Genomic DNA, 18886 nt, shown 5'->3' on the forward strand with positions numbered 1-18886 from the left:
TCACACTGAGCAATAAAAGGGGGGCTCTCATGGGGGAGGGTCTCTCCTGAACAACCGGTACGCGTTTTGAGGCCCTGCTTCCCGGGACGTGGCCGAACATCGCTCGTTGATGGGAAGTAGAGAATAACTTTTTTTTCTTTCTCTCTGTGCTTCCGCGCGGCCTTGTTGTTTCTTTTGTTTCTCTTTCTCCCCATTCCCCTTTCCTTAATTAAATCATTCTCATCTCAAACCTCGAGCTCTTTGTGTTGTCTTTTCTCCCCCTTCCTCTTTGAGGAGGGGAGGAGTGAGAGAGCGGTTGTGGTGGAGCTCGGCTGCCCACTCGAGTAAAACCATCACAGGCCTTGCTTGGGTAGAAAACAGTTATTTTACATGCTTTGATAAGAAGTGCCATCCCTACCATTTTATACCTCTTCCCTTCCTCAGCTACTCTGTCCCTTATTGCAAACTTCACAGCTAAAAGAGGGGAATTCTTCTCCCTTCCCAAGCACACCATCCAAGGTTGGTCACGCAGGGCACCGATACATGCTTACACTCCTCTGACCCAGGAAGGTTCTCAGGCTGGCTTTACTCTCTGCTGTTTTTCTATGTTATACCATCTTGAAAAATAGTATCTGGAGTTGTCATCTGGGCACGGGTTTGGCTTCGAAATGAAGGGGGTCCAAAATGCTGGAAAGCAGGGTTTGCCAAGGAGCCTTCCATCACAACACAGCTAGATGTGGGCTGCTTAATAGGTTGGTTTTAGACCCGTTACAGCTCTTATCCTATCTGTATCAGGATCCAATCATTTTGTAATCAAACAAAAACAAATGACTTGATTGTATTGCACCACCTGACAGTCTTGGCTGGGCAGATAAGCGAACGTCAGCCCTATTACTGTCTGAGGATGAAGTGTGTCATTGTAAGGACCTGTCCTAATGCTTCGCCAGGGTTTACTGGCTATTGAGATATCTCAAGGGGCTGAAAGGCTGCAGTCATCATTCTGGACAAGGAGAAGGAGACAAACGTGAGGCATTGCTTTGAACTCATTTCTCTCCTGTGGTCTCAGCTGTAGCTCTGGCAGATGACGGGGGAAGAGAAGCTTGCAACGTGTGCAGACATTTCAATAGCTGTATCTGCTGCCTTACATCAGGAGATGATGCCAAGGTACAGTTATGTTATTTCAGTTCTAAAAGGTAGAAGAACGAGTTTTTGAGAACCTCCACGACTGCTAATCTTCAGTGCCTTCATTATGCATTTCAGCACAAAGTGAAGAAAAAAATGATTTTCTCTGTTTCTGCCTCCCCAGAAATACCCAAGGAAATCAATTGTTTTTTCATGGACTGAAGTAAAGACAGTGTGAACAAGGCCACTTACTTCCTGAACAAGTACCAGCAATTCATTACATGCTTTGGAAGCTCCACCCTGCATGAATTCTGACTTTAATGTTTTTATCTGCCTCCTGATTAAGATACTCACGACTATCGTTTATTATCAGATTCCCCTACAAGTATCTGGGAACCTCCCTCAGGTCTGAGAGGTTGCCCTAACATGGTCAGGGTGAAACACTCCTTTTTAAAAGAGGCATGGTGCAGCCCAGGAGCTTGGAAATCTCACATAATCCACTAAGCAGGCAGAGGAATAAGCTACCTAGAAGGCTCTTGTCCACTGATTCCCAACCTCTCTTCTCATATCTTTATCTTCCTTCATCATCCAGGGTGGCAAGAAGAGAATCTAGCACTAAATAGGTTGAAAACTGGGTTCTAGGTATGGTGAAAGAAGGATAGGATTACACAGTAGCACTTACCCCGTAAGGTAATTAGGATTCAATGCTAATGGCATTCTCACATGTGCTGTGACTGCAGCCAAGCAGTGCTTGGCCCATGGCGAGCTGCAGCAGATCGCAGAGGAGCAGCAGCTGCAATTCACGTTGATGGCTGCCTGAAAGAAGAAACCTTTAATTGCAAATGAATTAGTCACCTTTCCTCTTTCTATTAGTTTAGAGCACCGTGTAAGTTCTGCAGGAAATATACATGGGAAAAGTTGAACACACCTTTTGCGTCACGACTTGTGCTAGCTGAAGATAACAGACAGAGATGCCACTTGCTTCTGTCCCCATGTTTCGGGGTGGTGGCAGCCACTGGCAGGCAGAGGGCTGATGCAGACGTCTGTGTCGTTTTTCTGATAAGACCTGACAACATTAACAAGATTCCGGAACCACTAGTCATGGTGAAAGATCAGGAATGGCTTCGCTTTACTCCTGAATCCTGACAGGAAAAAAAAATGTTTAAGTACTGAGAGTGGCACATCAGAACAGGAGGAGGAAAGGGGGAAAAAAAGGCAGGGGAAAAAGCTAATTACAATCTGCAGCCAGTTTGAAACACATCTCATGGCCTCACTATCTGCACTGTGATCAGACGTTTCACACGCCCCGCAGTGCCTGATAAACACCAAGATTCTGTTATTAACATCCTGCCTTCTAGTATCTGTTAATGCTTGTTAATGCTCCTTCAGAGGCTAGGAGAGCCCTCCCCGTGATAGTGTTTTCCCCTGTATTTGCATCTTTTCTTTCTTTTTTTTTTTTTTTTTGCTTCTGTGGTCCCACGGGAATCAAACAGCGAGAGTTTCTTGCTGCTAACTCCTTTTGACATCTCTGATAAGGTTATCTGGGATCCTAATGGTACATCCTAAACTTAGATTCAAAAAGCAGAAAATCATTAATGGCCTCCTGTGAGCAGTGGAGATTCTGCTCTTTCTAAGGCTTTAAAGTTCCCTGCCGTGGATTGAGGCAGTCTGGTCTTCTGACACGGCGCGGCTGCCAATCATCACAGCCAGTGCCCTCACTAAGCAAGGCATTTCAGAAGCCACACGACCCAGCCAGACAAGACACCGAGCAGGGAAAGGCAACAAGTCGCTCAGATCTCCACGGCGTTATTAGGCACGGAGATGGGAGCCTGCATGCCCTCAGACATAGGCTGCTTTTCCCCCTACTCTTCACCTCTGCCTGAAAGGGAACGTATCAACAAAGGGAAACTTTAGCAAGAGTTTAATCAAAGCTCCAGGCAAAAGGGCCAGAAGTCTGCCCACGTCTGTTGAAAGGCTGAGGAAACTTTAAGGTCTGCTGTCTGACAGTGCTGGCACTCATTAAGCTGCATTCTGGACTCGTTATTAGGCTAAAATGGAAGGTCCGTTTCTACAAAGAGTAGGACTGGGAAAGAGAAGAGGACCAGGCCCAGGGACTCTCCACACACCAGCTGTCCTTGTTGGCTGTGTGGCTCCCCGCGTGTGGCCCCTCCGCACACGTATCCAGGTTGCTCCGCTCACGTCTGGCTCTTCGACAGTGGAGACACAGCACATTTCTCCTTTTTTGTCTGCAAAAACGATCATCAAATGAAAGGCGACGTTCCTCCTGACAGGGTATCTGTAAGGATCAAAGGCAGACAGTTGATTTTCTCAAGCTGGCGTTTGAAGCAGACAAAAAGGAGACAGTCCTTGAGCAAAGATGCTCTGCCTTCCACTCCCACCCCTCAGCTCGGATGAGGGCTGAGATCAGGGAGGTGAAAAGGCTTCTGCTGCTGAGAAGGCTGCTGTCCTGCTCAGCAGCTGCTTGGCACTTCGTATGCATGGCACAAGGAGCAGAACCGCATAGCCGCAGTTAATTTACTTGCCAGTAAATTAAAGAAAGCCATACTTACTCTGTTAGACTTGTGGGAAGCTGTAGGATGGGTTTCTTGTGTATGGTTGCGTGTGGTATTCCCTGCAGCCTTGCACTGTAAGAACAGTTCGCCGCAGCAGAAAAGCGAGAGGAAAGCAATCGCCACGCTCAGTTTGTGTGCTCTGCTAAAAAGTAAGCTCACGAAACATAAAGCTGGCAACAATTCCTAACCTCAAGACAAGAGTCCTCTGGAAAAAGATGTGATCAGGTAATTAACAGGTATAAATGGGCAAAAGGGCTAATTACATTTGGAAAACCAACCTCCATTCTGCTATTTTCTGATTGCCGAGTTCTTCCATTTGCAGCCTTTGTAACACTAGTTTAATGTAACTTTTTGTGTACAATAAAGAGCTTTCTTATTAGCTGTGCCTTGTCTAGTCTCTTCCTTGCATGCCTGCCTGGATTGAGTCACAGCACAATGAGTCTCTTGCCTCCTGAAGTCATGTAATTATCTCAGGATCTTAAATTAAAGAATAGGGCTCTTGTAAACCTCTCTGCTCTAAAGAAAATATAAGTAGGCGCATCCAGTATAAGCAGCGTATTTGTGTCTTTGGAGAGCCTGGAACAACAGTTTTGAGAGACATCAAATGTCTTGTGTATCCTAATAGAAAACTAATTATTCTGGCAACTCTTTCAACACCACCCCATTAGGGAACGCTGTCATCCCAGTGGATATTTATGGGAGTAAGTACTTGGAGAAATCTTGCTGATGACCCTAGCTGTTATTACTTCTGCTTCTTCTAAAGATAAATCTCCCCAGTCTTCCTGGGAGAATAAATGAACCCCATGCTCAGAAGCACTCAGATCCCTGCCTTAATCCCCTGGCATGCTCTTCTGAGTCCGGATTTCCAGATGCCATCTGCTAATTTATGCCCTGGCTCCTTTGTCCTTGCCATAAGCTTTGTGGATACAAAGAGACTGAGGAACTACTTGAACTCCTGCATTTAGAGGGTGCCTATTTGTAGAAGATGACACAACTAATTGCAGTGTGCTTTGGTAGCTCCTACCTCCAGGACTGTCCTCTGGAGTGCCAAGAGTACTCAGCAGCACCGAGAGCAAAGAACCGCAGAGAGAGGCTGCAGATGAGAGACTCCCAGTTATTTTTAAGCCATCTCTGACATACAGGCACTTCATATCTTAAAACCAAAATGCAACTCCAGCTATGCATATCCAGGACAAACCTGAAGTGAATGATGCCCTCTAACTTCCTTCCAGGGCCATTTTAGTGGCAATCAGAGCAAGCATTTCCTGCAGAAACAGTTCATATGAAATTTATAAGCCTTCCCTTGGGGAGGAAACATCCATTTCCCCTTCTACCTGTCATTCTTCTTCGTTTATTGAATCAATAAGGCATGAAATTTGGCAGGCTTTAAGTAAAAAATGAGCTGTTCATATCAAAGAGAGCCTGGATGGATAAAAAAAAAAAAAAAAACCTGCTAGAATCTACATCCAGTTAATAGGAATAAAAATAAACAGAAACAGAATCTAAATGTAAATGAACATTACATCACCACTGGCATTTAAGCTCATTCTCATATACAGAATTAGAAACAGATTTAACTAGCTGAAACTTGCTGTGTGTTCATACACACAGAGCTGCTTTGGGGGGACACGGGTCTGAACATTTTGTCTCTAAGTTCTGTTCCCCAAACAACGCGTAACTGGAAATTCTTACTGGCAAGGAGGAAGAGGGATTATGCAGAAGGAGCAAATCCCTACTTTCTGGTCAAAGGGACAGCCACGAGGCTAAGAGGATTGTAATTAACAAGCTCTTGTTTCGCCGTTACTTGGTAAGCTGCTGCCAGTGTACCTGAGTGAGCCTTGCTGCTTCTGGATGGAGTCTGTTTATCTGCTGCGCAGCACCTTCCGTGCCTCCAACCATTAATAGAGGTTCTCCACCAGCTCTGACGAGGGAGGCCCATTACTGCCATGCATCTGCATGATGAAGCTCCATCTGTCCATCGGTCTGTTGAGGGTAATTTCCCTGAAATTGGTAGCAGGAGGGCAGTGCCCTTTCTGTGGGGCAATCCTTGTGTAATCAAAGGCAGCCAGGGGGGTCTGCAGCTGAGAGAAAACCTTCCAGCTACATGGTGGGGTACTCTTCTGCCTGATGAGGCAGTCGAGTATCACACCACTGCGTCCTGCCTTCAGGGATGACAGCTGAGTCCTTGCTTGGCTTGCTTCTCTACACCCTGAAAGTTCTCGTCTCTTACCTCTGGAGATGATTGTTCAAATATCCATGTTTCCCTCTTTACATAAGGGAAAAAATTGCTCGTAGTTGCTCTAAGCTAATATTATCAGTAGGTCACTGCAGCTTTTCCAAGTGTTTTCGAGCTCCAAGGGCATTTTTCAAAGATACCCATCCAGTTCTGTGCTCTAACTGCCAACCTGATGAATATAATTTTCCCCTACTCAAAGACGAGCGATTCTGTTCAACTACAAGCATGGGGTCCATCATTTAGATGAAGATGCAGTGGTAATATCTGAGTCTGGTTCTTTTCAGCGTGACTGTGTCCCACACTGCCTATTAAAGAGCAAAGTTTAACGTTACTCTCACTCCCACTAATCCTTTTGTGTAATGTCACATTACGTATTCGCTTCTACAGCTATTTTTGTAGTTCAGGGTCTTAACTTGCATCTTCCAGCTTCAATTTCCTTTGAAACTGCATCACATCCAGCAGTACAGATTTGTTCTTCTTTACTAACACATAAATACACAGAATAATTTACTAACACATAAATACACAGAAATAATTTTTTATCCCACTGAAATTACAACAACTACACATTTCTTTTCTTGGAGACACACTTGGTTAGAGATTCTTCCAGTTTAGGCAGACATGGCATAACAAGGGGGATATAATTTCTCCCTCCAGTCGCTGCTACTGCAATAAGGCTGCAGACAGACCCCATACAGATCCTAGAACTCTGTGAAGTTCTTTTACTAGCCTTTATTCTGCCTGCTTGATTTTATTAGGGTGTTAGCACAGAGTCACACTGTAATCAGCAGGAAGGTCTTGTTTATTGCTAGCTTGTTTGAAGACAAGCAGAGCATACAGTCCCAATGAGGTAGGATCTAATTACTAAGGTTTTAAAGAAAAACCACAGTGATGAGATGGGGTATAAGGCACAGAAAACCACACGCGAGAAATCAAGACCTTGCTGGCTGTGCTGTTATTCATATAGAATCAAAGTATTTTGTTGAAATACAGGACTAATTTTAATCTATTTTGTATTCTGATCAATTATCTTTGAAATTCTACAGCTTACTGTGATGACTGGAGAATGCCTGTTTATGAGTCATTAATCTCTACTGACACAGATTTGTCCCTAGCACTCCACAGCTGCTCGTACCAGTCTTCAAACTCACTCTTGAAGTGGAGGAAATGTATTCAATTGTCAGGTTCACCTCAAATGGCAGATACACATCGAGAGGCTTCCTACATTTACTGTTCTAAACAGATATGTTTCCTCTGGAGAAGAGGTCTGTTTTGCGTTTGCTAGCTTCAGTTCAATTTACTCACCATCAAGCAGATTAAAGGTGAAAGCACATAGTTTAATTCTAGCAAAGAAAAAGGTTAAACCTTAATTATTAAATAAGAAAGGAGATTACAAAAAAATAAAAATAAACTAAAAAGTAATTTTAGCATCAAATTTCTTTCCCAGCTGACATCTCAAACCCTTGAGGCATGCACTAGCCATACAAACTCAAGGCACAATTTGCAAACTGAATATACACCACGAATACTCTCTCTTGGAGTAAGATCGTAAAAGTTTGTGCACCTGGACACCTCTACAAAGAAGAAAGCTGCTTAATTTCTTCTCCCTTCTCTTGTTCAAAATGGAATTCACATCCATTTACCTTGTCAACCTGGTGCATCTTTCCGTTTGCTGGGGCAGAATGGCCCCTCCTGTACAGGACGTTTGGGGTGAAGCTTCTCTGAGTTACCATTCAACGGCGTTCTTCTCATTTAAGCTGATTTCTCCTACCTTAAATGGCCTCTTGGCAGACCACAATATTTGGAAGACTGCCATGACAGAAATCATAAAAAGCAGAACTCTGACAACATTGACCAGTTCCACTAATCCCATGTGACAATTCTGCCAAAATTGCAGCCCAGCAGGATTTCAGTTTCTCAGGAAGACTGCAGGATAAAACATGAATAAGATGGAAGACAAAGCAGGTTTTTCTCCTTCCTTTGGTCCCTCTTAGGAGCTCATGCCATCACATTCATCTTTCACAGGCCTGGACCTCATGGGTCAAAACCTCTTCCTTACAAAAGGCTTCTACCTGGAAAACTTCATCTGAGGGAAAGCGAGTGTCTAACAGAAAAAAAAAAAGAGTTATAGGAAATGATTCACTAGATGAGCTCACAGCTCATCTCCAGCGTTTTGTCCAGATGCTTGTCTCCAGCACCCCGTCTTCAGCAATGGAGCACTGACAGATGCTTCAGAAGTTGAAAATGTTGGAATAATCTGCATAGACGTTAGTCATTTCACTAAGCCCTCACCAGGAACAATCACCATGTCCTCCCCAGGAGGAGACTCTTCTCCTGGGATACTGGATGCCTTCCTCTGCGACCATCATTGCCTTTCATCACATCTTTTCATTTTGCTGCCTGACTTAACAGCTGTGTGTCTTTATCACTCTACAGAATAATGCTCAGGTCACTGAATCTTTTGGACTTATGGATACCGTGCTCCACAGGGAGGAGCACTACATGGCCCTAAATTCAGATCAGCTTCTGAGGATACTGGGAGTTATACCGTGACTGCAGATCAGCAGCAGACGTGGTTAAACGGGCTGGACTTCTGGGCAGATAGTAGCTACGTAGCCCAACAGCGAGGCAAAGATACGTTGGTGATACATCAGGGGATTAATCAATTATTTTTAAAAGGGCAAGCAATAAAATTGATGTCTATATGGATTTTTATCTTACTTTGATCTTCCTAATGTCACTCTCCTGGATCACCTCGAGCTGGAAAGTCAAACCTTGCAGAGCTGGAAATATCCACAGAAACACCTGTGATGACAACTGTACAAATCACTATCTGTTTAAAGTTCCTCCAGTATATTTGGGTACAATCTAATTCATAACGCAGTAATATTAATACAAAACTATTGAATCAATAAAGATCTTAAGGAAAAAATCCTTGTTCCCAAGTTCTTACTGGGGAAAGAGGAATAAATCATCTGATTTCAAGAAAGACTCCTGACAGGTGACAAAAGGCAAATCTATGCAGAGCAGACTTCAGAAAAAAAATGAGAAAGCCAATAAATGTTTCTTCTCTTTCTATGAAGAGAATTCAGAACAACTATATTTAGATTCGTAAGCAGAAAACAACACTCAGTTTTCTGAAAAAGAACCGTGTTCATGAAGACTTAGCTTTGGTCTAATGCAATACAGGGTCAGTGCTGTTATCAGTTATCTCTAATTTCCACCTTTCTGAATGGAGCTTTTCTGTCCGAGAATCCCATTAGAAGATCAGTCAAATGCTGCTTTCAGCCTGAAATCATTATCTTGTTGCAAAGGACCTGAGACTCCAAAACCAAAGATTTTTTCCCTTTCTTCCATACCCACCCACACAGGCACAAATGCACACAAATGCATAAGCTACTGCTGGTATCGTAGGAAGCTTTTATCATCGCTGGGCTTCTCACCTGATTTGAGATCTTTCAGTCCTTCCTTCCATTTGTTTCCCTAGGAATTGTCATTTCACCGCGGAAACGTGTCATCGTTGCAAAGGAAAGCCATACAAGGCACAAGATGGAAGGGAGCAAAGAGGGAAAAAGGTAAACCTCATTATGGCAAACAGCAACATCTGCATTCAGACTTAAGTGAACGGTGACATGAAGCAATTCCAATCTCAGCTGGCGAGCCTGCATATTACATATTTAGCGACACAACAGGCACAGACCACCACGGATGCTGCTGCAAGCTGAGCCAACATCACCACAAGTGGGATTGCACATTGCTGCAGGCACTTTGGCAGATAGCACAACGGCAGCCCCGGCAATCTGCAAAGCAGAAGCAGGCAAAAGCACCAGGGACCTCTGCAAACACTTCCCAGCGCTAACGTCGCACAAACACTTAGGAAAGGCTTTGCCAGCTCCTCCAGACACTGAACCTTGGTGCTTGTCTCCCTTGCCTCTATATTAAGGCACACAGAAATGTTTTTTCCATCCCCCACTGCTCCATTAGATAAATCAGTAAGTGACTTCTCTGGGAACTGCTGCGTTACGTTCCAGCTGATCGCCGAGCAGGGGGCCTGTGCAGCTGGCCACCCTGCACCGCCGAGAGCCCTGGGGGCAGATCGATCCCGACACGTCCGGTGATGAGAAGCCCCGAGTCTCCTGAGGGCCTGTTTGCTTTTCACAGAATCACAGAATCACAGAATTTCTAGGTTGGAAGAGACCTCAAGATCATCAAGTCCAACCTCTAACCTAACACTAACAGTCCCCACTAAACCATATCCCTAAGCTCTACATCTAAACGTCTTTTGAAGACTTCCAGGGATGGTGACTCCACCACCTCCCTGGGCAGCCTGTTCCAATGCCTCACAACCCTTTCAGTAAAGAAGCTCTTCCTAACATCTAACCTAAAACTCCCCTGGCGCAACTTTAGCCCATTCCCCCTCGTCCTGTCACCAGGCACGTGGGAGAACAGACCAACCCCCACCTCTCTACAGCCTCCTTTAAGGTATCTGTAGAGAGCGATAAGGTTGCCCCTGAGCCTCCTCTTCTCCAGGCTGAATAAGCCCAGCTCCCTCAGCCGCTCCTCGTAGGACTTGTTCTCCAGGCCCCTCACCAGCTTCGTCGCCCTTCTTTGGACCCGCTCAAGCACCTCCATGTCCTTCTTGTAGCGAGGGGCCCAAAACTGAACACAGTACTCGAGGTGCGGCCTCACCAGAGCCGAGTACAGGGGGACAATCACCTCCCTAGCCCTGCTGGTCACACTATTTCTGATACAAGCCAGGATGCCATTGGCCTTCTTGGCCACCTGAGCACACTGCTGGCTCATATTCAGCCGACTGTCCACTATCACTCCCAGGTCCTTCTCTGCCTGGCAGCTCTCCAACCACTCATCTCCCAGCCTGTAGCTCTGCTTGGGATTATTACACCCCAGGTGCAGGACCCGGCACTTGGCCTTGTTAAACTTCATGCAGTTGACCCCATTTTAATGATGAATAACTTGTTCAGGGAAGAAGGGGGAAGTTGAGAAGATAGCTTTTGTAGGAGCAGCACTCTCTGCGGCACTTGGTAACCCGTGAGATGCTTTGGGGTTGGAAACCAGGCTTGTACAAGCACAGAAGACGATCTGTCATGGTTTTCCCTCTGCACGGTGCTGGTGCTGGGTGTGCTCACTTCTTGAGGAGTTCTACATAAAGACAGGGAGAGTTATAAAGCCTCTTATTAAAGGCGGTGCCTCTCACTTGGCATCACTGTAGGTAGTAGTAACTGGAAATTCATTAAACACAAAGACTACATGGGTGGCCAAGGGATATTTGAGGCGACTGTCCCTTATTCTGACATACCTCAGGCATTCAAATTATTTTGTTGGGACTAGGACTGGTACCTGAGCTGCAAGGGTTTGAATCAAAACTATTAGAGGTGGGAAGAAGAGGAGAGAGGGGCCCTTGTCTCTCATTTGCCAGAAGCAAGAATGACAGAGGAAAAGGAACTTAATTTAACATCTGACTGAAAGAAGGATGGCACACTGAAATTTAATTCTGCCTGACACGGCATACATATTTTTAAAAAAGGAGGAGGGGGGGGAAATCAACATTTCACAACATATGCATTCTCTATGATTATCTGTAAAGCATCATAGAGGTGCTTGGCACTTCGCTGACAGAAACATTGGCAGGTCTTTGCCTCAAGGCATCTATAATTAGAGCATAGCAAGGGAAGATGATGGATGAGAGTATAGGGGAGGACAGGGATACAACAGGGAAAGATCATGAGGAGCTTTAGAAATACTTCTCCAAGTTTTGTTGCTGTTGTTGTTGTTCTTTTCACTTAAATATGATATATTAAAAATCTAGGACTGAAAAATAGAAGTTGAGGGCTGAGAAACGACTGAACTTCAGAATTTTTGTTCCACAAACTTTCTTCTGTCCCAGACTGGAAGAGAAAACTGAAGTTTTGAAGCGTCTCAGGAAACAAATTCATTCAAAAAAGGTGATCTGGGAACGGACCCATTGAGCTGCCTTACTTTGCTAAGTTCTGGCCTTATTGTTTTCAGAAATACTGCATTCTGACACCAAGAAGGGAAAAAGCAGTCTCTAAGTGTGCCAGGGTGTAACACCGGTACCCACAGCACCAGGAATTCTTCGATGTCTGAACGTTTGCTTGTTTGCTGCAAAGTTTTGTAGAAGTAGCTGTCCCCGTGAAGCAGTTTGGTGTAGCTGAATCACCAGTTTCTAGAGGAGAACAGCTTCTTCGGCAGGAATCTTTCTAAGAGCATGCTTCCATCAGGAGGTGGAATCAAGGAGAAGCTCCTGGGCGTGGGATAGTACTTCTCTTTAGAGGAAGAATGAAGAAAAAAGGTGACTCCAGGACAAGTACCCCTTCAGGGAGAACAAGAGCATCAAAGAGCTCCACTTTTTTCTGGTATTTGAAGCCATTTTCATAACCGAAGCAACTTTGTTAGCAGATGAGACAGCAAGGAACCGGCATGTGGGGTAAGGTGGCTGTGAAAGCAGTTCTGTGAGTGTCTTGAAGAGCAAGCATTAACGTGGTACTAAGCCCTCAGAAACCCCTCTCTGTGCAAGCCCGGCGAGGGATGGCACATTGAAAATGGTACTGTCATTGCTGTGGTACTGAAAGGAGGCCTGATGCTAAGCAGAGGAGCTGGCATTTCATCGCCCCCCCTTTAAAACATCAGAGGAGCAGAAATTGCTTGGTTTTGCTTTCAGAGAATGTCCCAGACCAGAAATGTCCAGCAGACTGCAGTTCTGTGCTGCGCTCGGGGATGGTCAGCTCATCCTCTGCTACCAAGAATCCAAGCCAAAATTCAGAGAGTCCCAGAACACCTGAATCCAAGAGCTACCCACAGGATATTGGATCAAATCTCTCATGAAACTCCCTTCCTGATTTTTAAAACTAGCTAGGGGAATACACTGAATGCTGCTGCCCTCCTCCGCCTACATGTACAGCACGTTCCCACATTCCAAATGAGCTGGCTCGTCCTTCGGAGTCCAGAGGGACAGGCATGTGTCATCTCCTCTAACCTGGTCATATGGAGTGACATCTAAAGCCCTATCTAGTCAGTCCTGAAAGGAAATAATAAATAAAATATATAAAAAAGAGAGAGGGAGTCACCTTTCTTTCAGATTCTGGCTCTTCCTTGGTACAAAAGGGAGTAACTGCGATGAACCCACAGGTCGTCTGGAAGCCAAACAGATCAGCTACTGACATCCCAGAGGATACCACTAGCCTGGAGGTATTGCCAACTTCTGGTTCCCAGCCACATGCAGCAAAACTGAGCAGGCAACACATTCCAGACCTTTTCAATTCTATTAATACAGCTCTGAAGCATGCAGCTTTCCCTCGGACCCATAACTGTGACTTGGAAGTCTCTGGCTGTGTCTTGCACATCAGTGAGTCACTCCGCATTCCCCTTCTGCCTAAGAAACAATCTGACTTTGCAGGAATGAGAAAGGGAAAACAATTTTTGATCTTGCGTGTAGGTTCTCAGTAGAATATAACCTAGGTTAAGCATTTACTTGATTTGCACTCACTAGGATAAATCCCTTGGGTGGTCCAATGTCACTGCTGGGGAGGGGGAAAGTGCCCGGCTCCAGGCAGCAGAGACAAATGCAGTCACACGAATACCTCCAGTAGATCAGTAAAACATCCTCTGCTACAGATAAATTAAGCCCTTCCCAAATGAGATGACAGTAACTTCCCCTTGGAGAATACATACATAATCGTTGTGAGGTACTAACGGGAGCCAATTATAGCTGTACAGTAAATGCAAGAAATTATTTGAGAAAATATGTGGAGAAAGCTGAAGCAAGGGTGTGGAGAAGGGGAAGAAGTGTTTTGGGCAATCGTAATGAGCCCGATCGTTTTATAGAGCCATGCTCATTCTCTCTGCTCAGTGTGCTAAATCTCTTTAAACCTCCTCATTTTCCCTGCTTCCCCCCTGCCCCATGGTCATTGCCATGGAAGTTGTGGTTGCAGAGGAAGGAGCTGTTAACAAGAGGACTGGAGAAGAAGCTGGGAAAATATTTAGCTCTCTGGCTCTGGATAAGAGTAAAAAAGACCTTCTAAAGCACAGGAAAAAAAAAAAAAAAAAAAAAAAATGAATAAAATACATGTTTCACGCAGTGATCTCAAAGCACTCAGTACACAAAGTGGTGTGCTTTCTGCACATCAATACACTCAGCCTCGTGACACCTTTGTAAAGGTAGGCAAGTCAAGCTAGGAGCAAAGCAGCAGACGGCAGGCACAAGCCCTGACACTCTCCCTGTGCTGTAATCAGCAAGAGTGCCCCGTGCCCGGCCCCACGAGCACTAATGGAGTATCCGGAAATTGGGAAAGTGGCAATGAATTACTCTCAGCAGGGTAAACTGTGCGTCTGCAGAGAAAGAGTTGTGTTCCATGCCATTCGTAATGCAAACAGTATCAAGTCAAAGGTTAGCAGGTGGCTGTTTCCCTTGGAGCTGTAATTAATATTATCTGAGCAATGCAAAGAGATCCAGAGAGTGCCAGGTGTCTCCTCTCAGCAACCATCTGTGAAAAAGCAGGATATCGGTCCTGGTATTAGAAGCTTTTCCCGTGAAGCAGGAAATAGCAAAGTTAAAGGATAAGGGAAACAGTTTGAAGGAGCATCAGTTATTAGTGTGATCCTGTAGCACGTCTCCAAGTATGAAAGGTGTCAGCAACAGTAACCAACAATCACATCTGACCTTTCAACATCTGCTGCCATTCTCTCTGTAGATGGCAGACAGTTGCTGCGGGGATGCAGTGAACGGCTCTCATGCCACCAAAGAAATGTAATCAGCAGACCTGCCGACTGGGAGGTTGGGGCGTACCATTGTCTTGCATAATTTTCACTAGGACTTCTCATCTGTCCGAGGGCTGATGCATAGAAAGCCACCTGTTTCCCTGGACACTTCCTTTATTTCATCCTGCTTCTGCCCAAACACAGCGGAGCACCCTTTTATATCTGCTCTTGGAAGCAGCCCCCTTTAATGCACTGACAGCAAAACTGCTTTGCAGAGAGACTGGAAGAATGAGAGAAGAGTATGTTACTGCCTGAGATAAAAGTGAACAGATCAAAAATGAAAATGTTCTGTGGATCTGACACTACCAAGCTGGAGTTCCTGCTCTGCACTGCTTGAGTAAACAAGCTCTGTATAAAAGTCACATTTTGATCCCATGCTGGTTTCCCCTACAACAAAGTGCTTGAAGGTGAACCAAAAGGCTTTTAACTTACCTCTCAACGTGTCTGCATTGTTTGTGTCTTGCTGCTGCTAACATCTAAAACAGTTCAGGGAGTGATTCTCCTTCCTCTGAAAGCGTTCCTTTCAGTTCCACTTATTTGCTCTGTGGATGTAGAGATGTAATCCTGCTAATGGCCAGTTTGCAATGAGGCTCAGCGGAATACTTTTCTCAGGAACTTTGGAACATGTTTCACAAGATCACACTTTTACCTTCTCTTCCCTCTGAGCAACAACCTGCTACTGCTTGACATTTCTGCCTCATTCCCTCCCTCCCCATGGGGCAACGGAGAGTATGAGGGGCTGCAGTGGCATCGCTTACAGCGCGTAAGTGCTGTAACGGGGGCTCTACAGCGCTCTGCCCAGAACCACTTACTGTTCTCATCCCACCCGATTCCAGGGATCGCAGCAACGCTGCAGCTAGAGGTGCCAAAGGCCACGTTCCTACTGACTAAAGAAAAATGCTTTTCATATGGGATCAAACTGAAGGGCTCAGGGGAGCAAAAATATTGATCGTTTGATCTATCAGCAAGCAGAATAACTATGGTGAGCAGAGCTCAGCAGCTCTGGAGACCATACTCCAAAATTAATCAGCAACAGCAGCAACGAGACTTACCCAACTGAGAATATTGTGCTCAGTTGTCTTGGGAATGGAAGACCCAAGGTCTGCAAATTCGATGGCTGGACTGTGACGGTAAGTAACCTGTTCCTCTCCATTTCTCTTCTGAGTCCTGATTCACTGAACTTTGGCCTCACTCCAAATCAATACAGTTTCTTCCACTATTTCTCTGTTGTCTAGTTCAGATGTCAGAAAATAATGCCAAATTCACAGGATTGATGTTTTCTTCTGTTTAAAGAAGAAGAAAACTGTTTTAAACAAGTCTGATTTCCCTTCCTCTGTATTTGGCAGACCCTGTAAGAGGAAACATTAAGTTAACAAAAAGATTAACTTCATACAGCTTCCCTCTATGCAGCTCCTTTCTTCTGTGCTATTTTCAAGAAGCAGATGAGAAAGGAAAAACTGTAAATATTGGTTCACCTACCGCTTCTGCACCTTCCTGCAGCCTCCTCTAGGTTTTCTAGAGCGCAAGCTGTGTATCAATAGGCGTGACGTGCTCATCCTGGGTGTGACCCAGAACTTTCTCAGAGCTCAAAATAACTCAGTGACCAATGACAATATTTTTCAAGGAATGAGTGAATAAGGGGAAACAGCAAGTGTCTTCTTTTCTAGATGGGCCTGCTTGATTTATGGATCCCCCGGCTGCCATCATACTGGTTCACCCAGAGCTTCCAGTTAGAGTTCCAGTAATACCAGTTCAGGTTTATTCTTTCCGCATGCTCCTAGCGTCCTTTGGGTGCAGCGGGGGAGCTAGGATACACCTTTCCTCACAAGTACCGCCACAAAGCCAGCAACAACCACTCTGACCAACTACTGCTGCATCACAAGGCTGACCTCAGCTCCTTACCCAACACCATCCCGTTCCACGGCGGCTAAGCTTGTCCTGCCAGAGCTGGTGTGATGCACAAGCCACGAGGCCCTCAGGCAGTTGTTGAAGCAGGTTTGATCCCATTAAGATCTTTCTGCAAGTGGTCAAACCCAGCATTGTTTAGCACACTTGCAAAAAAAAACCCTCCATATAATTTATAACAGATGTGCCTTATTAAAGAACCCGAAGCTCTGTAGTGCGGATTCCTAACGTGCCTGCCTTGGTACTTGTTAAAATCGTTAATTATAACTTTACGCAACAACAAATTATGTAGGACAGCTGTGCTAGCAGTATGGTAATTTGTGTCAACCCCCTATGGTCACATTGCAAAAAGCGTTCTAGGAATGCACACGCCAAAAAAAGCCACTGATTTTTGACTGGCACGTCTCTCTGAAGGTACCATTAGCACGGCCAGTGATTGGTATCATTTGGGTAGAACAAAAGGAGCAGCACTTCTGCTGCTTTTCATTCCTGTTGCCAGGATTCTGCAATCATATCTCAATAATGTCATTTTGCTGGCGCCATCAGCACTGTTGAAAATGCCCCCCTGAACTCGTAAGGCACCTTGTATTTAGCCATGTTCCTGAAGGGTACAGCAATGAGAGGAAAATATGTATTACTGCTGATCAGATAATGAGACACTCCCGGATTATGACTGTCATTCCGTGCTTCAGCAGGTGCCACTTCACCGCGTGCTTCCTTCTGGCAGCCAGCTGTTGGGAAGCAGAGAGGGCACGGACCATTATCGGCAAAACGCACGTTATTTCGGCTCGAGCACAAACCCACGCATGCTGCACAGTCAGGCCTGGAACAGACGCTGTCCTCGGTGCGATCTGGACTGCCTGCTCTTCCAGAACCTGCTCCCCGGTGCCCAAAAGAGCATAGAGCCACCCTACAGGAAAAAGAGTTTCCACTGAAAAAGCAAAGGCTGCACTCAGCAACATCATGCCATTCCCACGTGCCACGGAACCTCTCTGCAATGTATGACCACGTGTAAACGGCAGCAGTTCAAATAATCCAGTCTGCACCTATGTTACTAGTTAGGTAATTTCACCGAATAGCCATGAGCAGTTTGGCTTTCCTCACACTTCAGCTGTGTAAATTAGGAGGGACTCTGTAGAATAGGCACTGCTGTAAAAACCTTGTGAAAGGAGAACAAAGGACTGGAATTTTTCTTTACCCACCAGCTGACATCAGGAATCCAGAGCAGCTTGCTCCCAGCAGCTCTTCTTCCCAGGCCAGGACATGGGAACAGCTCTGGGTCACTGCTGGTATTTCTGTACTCTGACACGAGAGTCCCTCTCACCTTCTGGCCTGCTGCAATGCATCTTCAGGTCATCCTGGAGACACCCACAAAAATGGGGGTTACCAGGAGTGGGCTGCTTTACCTGGCACAGCTGATTAGGAATAACCTTCCCACATGGATCATCATAGCTGGGCTCTTACTCTCAGGGTACTCATCCGATACACAGCCTCTAAGGAGCTGTGTAGTGCCTGCTTTTCTCTTGGGCGCAAATGAAACACTTTCCATGCCCCGCAGCAACTCCATTTCTACACTACAGATCCCAGAGCAACACCTTTAACATAACACGGGAAGCCAGACAGAAGCGGATGCTGCAAGTTTACTCCTATCTTAGGGCGCCATATGCTATACGGAAATATTTTGGGCTTTTAGCAAAAGCGTTGGTTTTCTTCTTTTTTTTTGTGCGTGTGAAGAAGTGTCTACCACCCAGAAAGATTGCTCCATTGAGCTAGAAGGAATACGCCCAAGTATCCCCGGAGAATGATCGCTTTGCTCAAGATGGGGCATTGCATCGCTTATTCTACTCCCTGGTGCTGCAGGGGGCACCCAGCAGCCAGCTCTGCAACCAGCTGGCGATGCTATACGAAAGATGTGCTGGAGGAAGCCTGATGACTTAAATTCCCCAATAACCACGCCACGTCCCAAGGTGCAGTGTCCCATTCCGGACAGCAGGACCAACTGCAGCACGAGGGGACGCGCCGCACCGCACCGCAGCCTAACGCGGAGCGACAAAAATGCAAACTCCCTGAAACAGATTTCAGGAAATGGCTTGTCGGAAGGGCGAGCGGAGGAAGGTGGTAATCAGCAGACATGTAGCTCACCACGGACTCGGTGTTCAGCCGTCACTCACCCACTCATGCACTCCTGGGAACTTGAGGAAGAAACTCCTGTCTTCCCTCCACGTAACGTGCAAACGGGCACCGCTGAAGGAAACTCCTCTGCTTCGGTGGTCCC

General features: G+C 45.7%; 2 long non-coding RNA genes across 3 annotated transcripts; both read right to left on the bottom strand.

Annotated features, from left to right (window-relative positions):
- Positions 1 to 345: 345 nt before the first annotated feature.
- LOC118166289 lies at positions 346 to 3257 on the bottom strand. Its single transcript, XR_004750424.1, has 4 exons — positions 3228 to 3257; positions 2030 to 2243; positions 1784 to 1917; positions 346 to 1165 (listed from the first exon to the last, which is right to left on the bottom strand). It is a non-coding gene; the product is annotated as an uncharacterized LOC118166289 (long non-coding RNA).
- A 334-nt stretch (positions 3258 to 3591) lies between these two features.
- On the bottom strand, positions 3592 to 18586 carry LOC118166290. Of its 2 annotated transcripts, none has more exons than XR_004750426.1 (3): positions 15759 to 18586; positions 15139 to 15248; positions 3592 to 3746 (listed from the first exon to the last, which is right to left on the bottom strand). It is a non-coding gene; the product is annotated as an uncharacterized LOC118166290 (long non-coding RNA). The 2 variants fall into 2 exon arrangements; XR_004750427.1 differs by lacking the exon at positions 3592 to 3746 and adding an exon at positions 14877 to 14926.
- Positions 18587 to 18886: the final 300 nt, after the last annotated feature.

Source organism: Oxyura jamaicensis, chromosome 4, assembly GCF_011077185.1.
Source record: "Oxyura jamaicensis isolate SHBP4307 breed ruddy duck chromosome 4, BPBGC_Ojam_1.0, whole genome shotgun sequence".
Taxonomy (NCBI): domain Eukaryota; kingdom Metazoa; phylum Chordata; class Aves; order Anseriformes; family Anatidae; genus Oxyura; species Oxyura jamaicensis.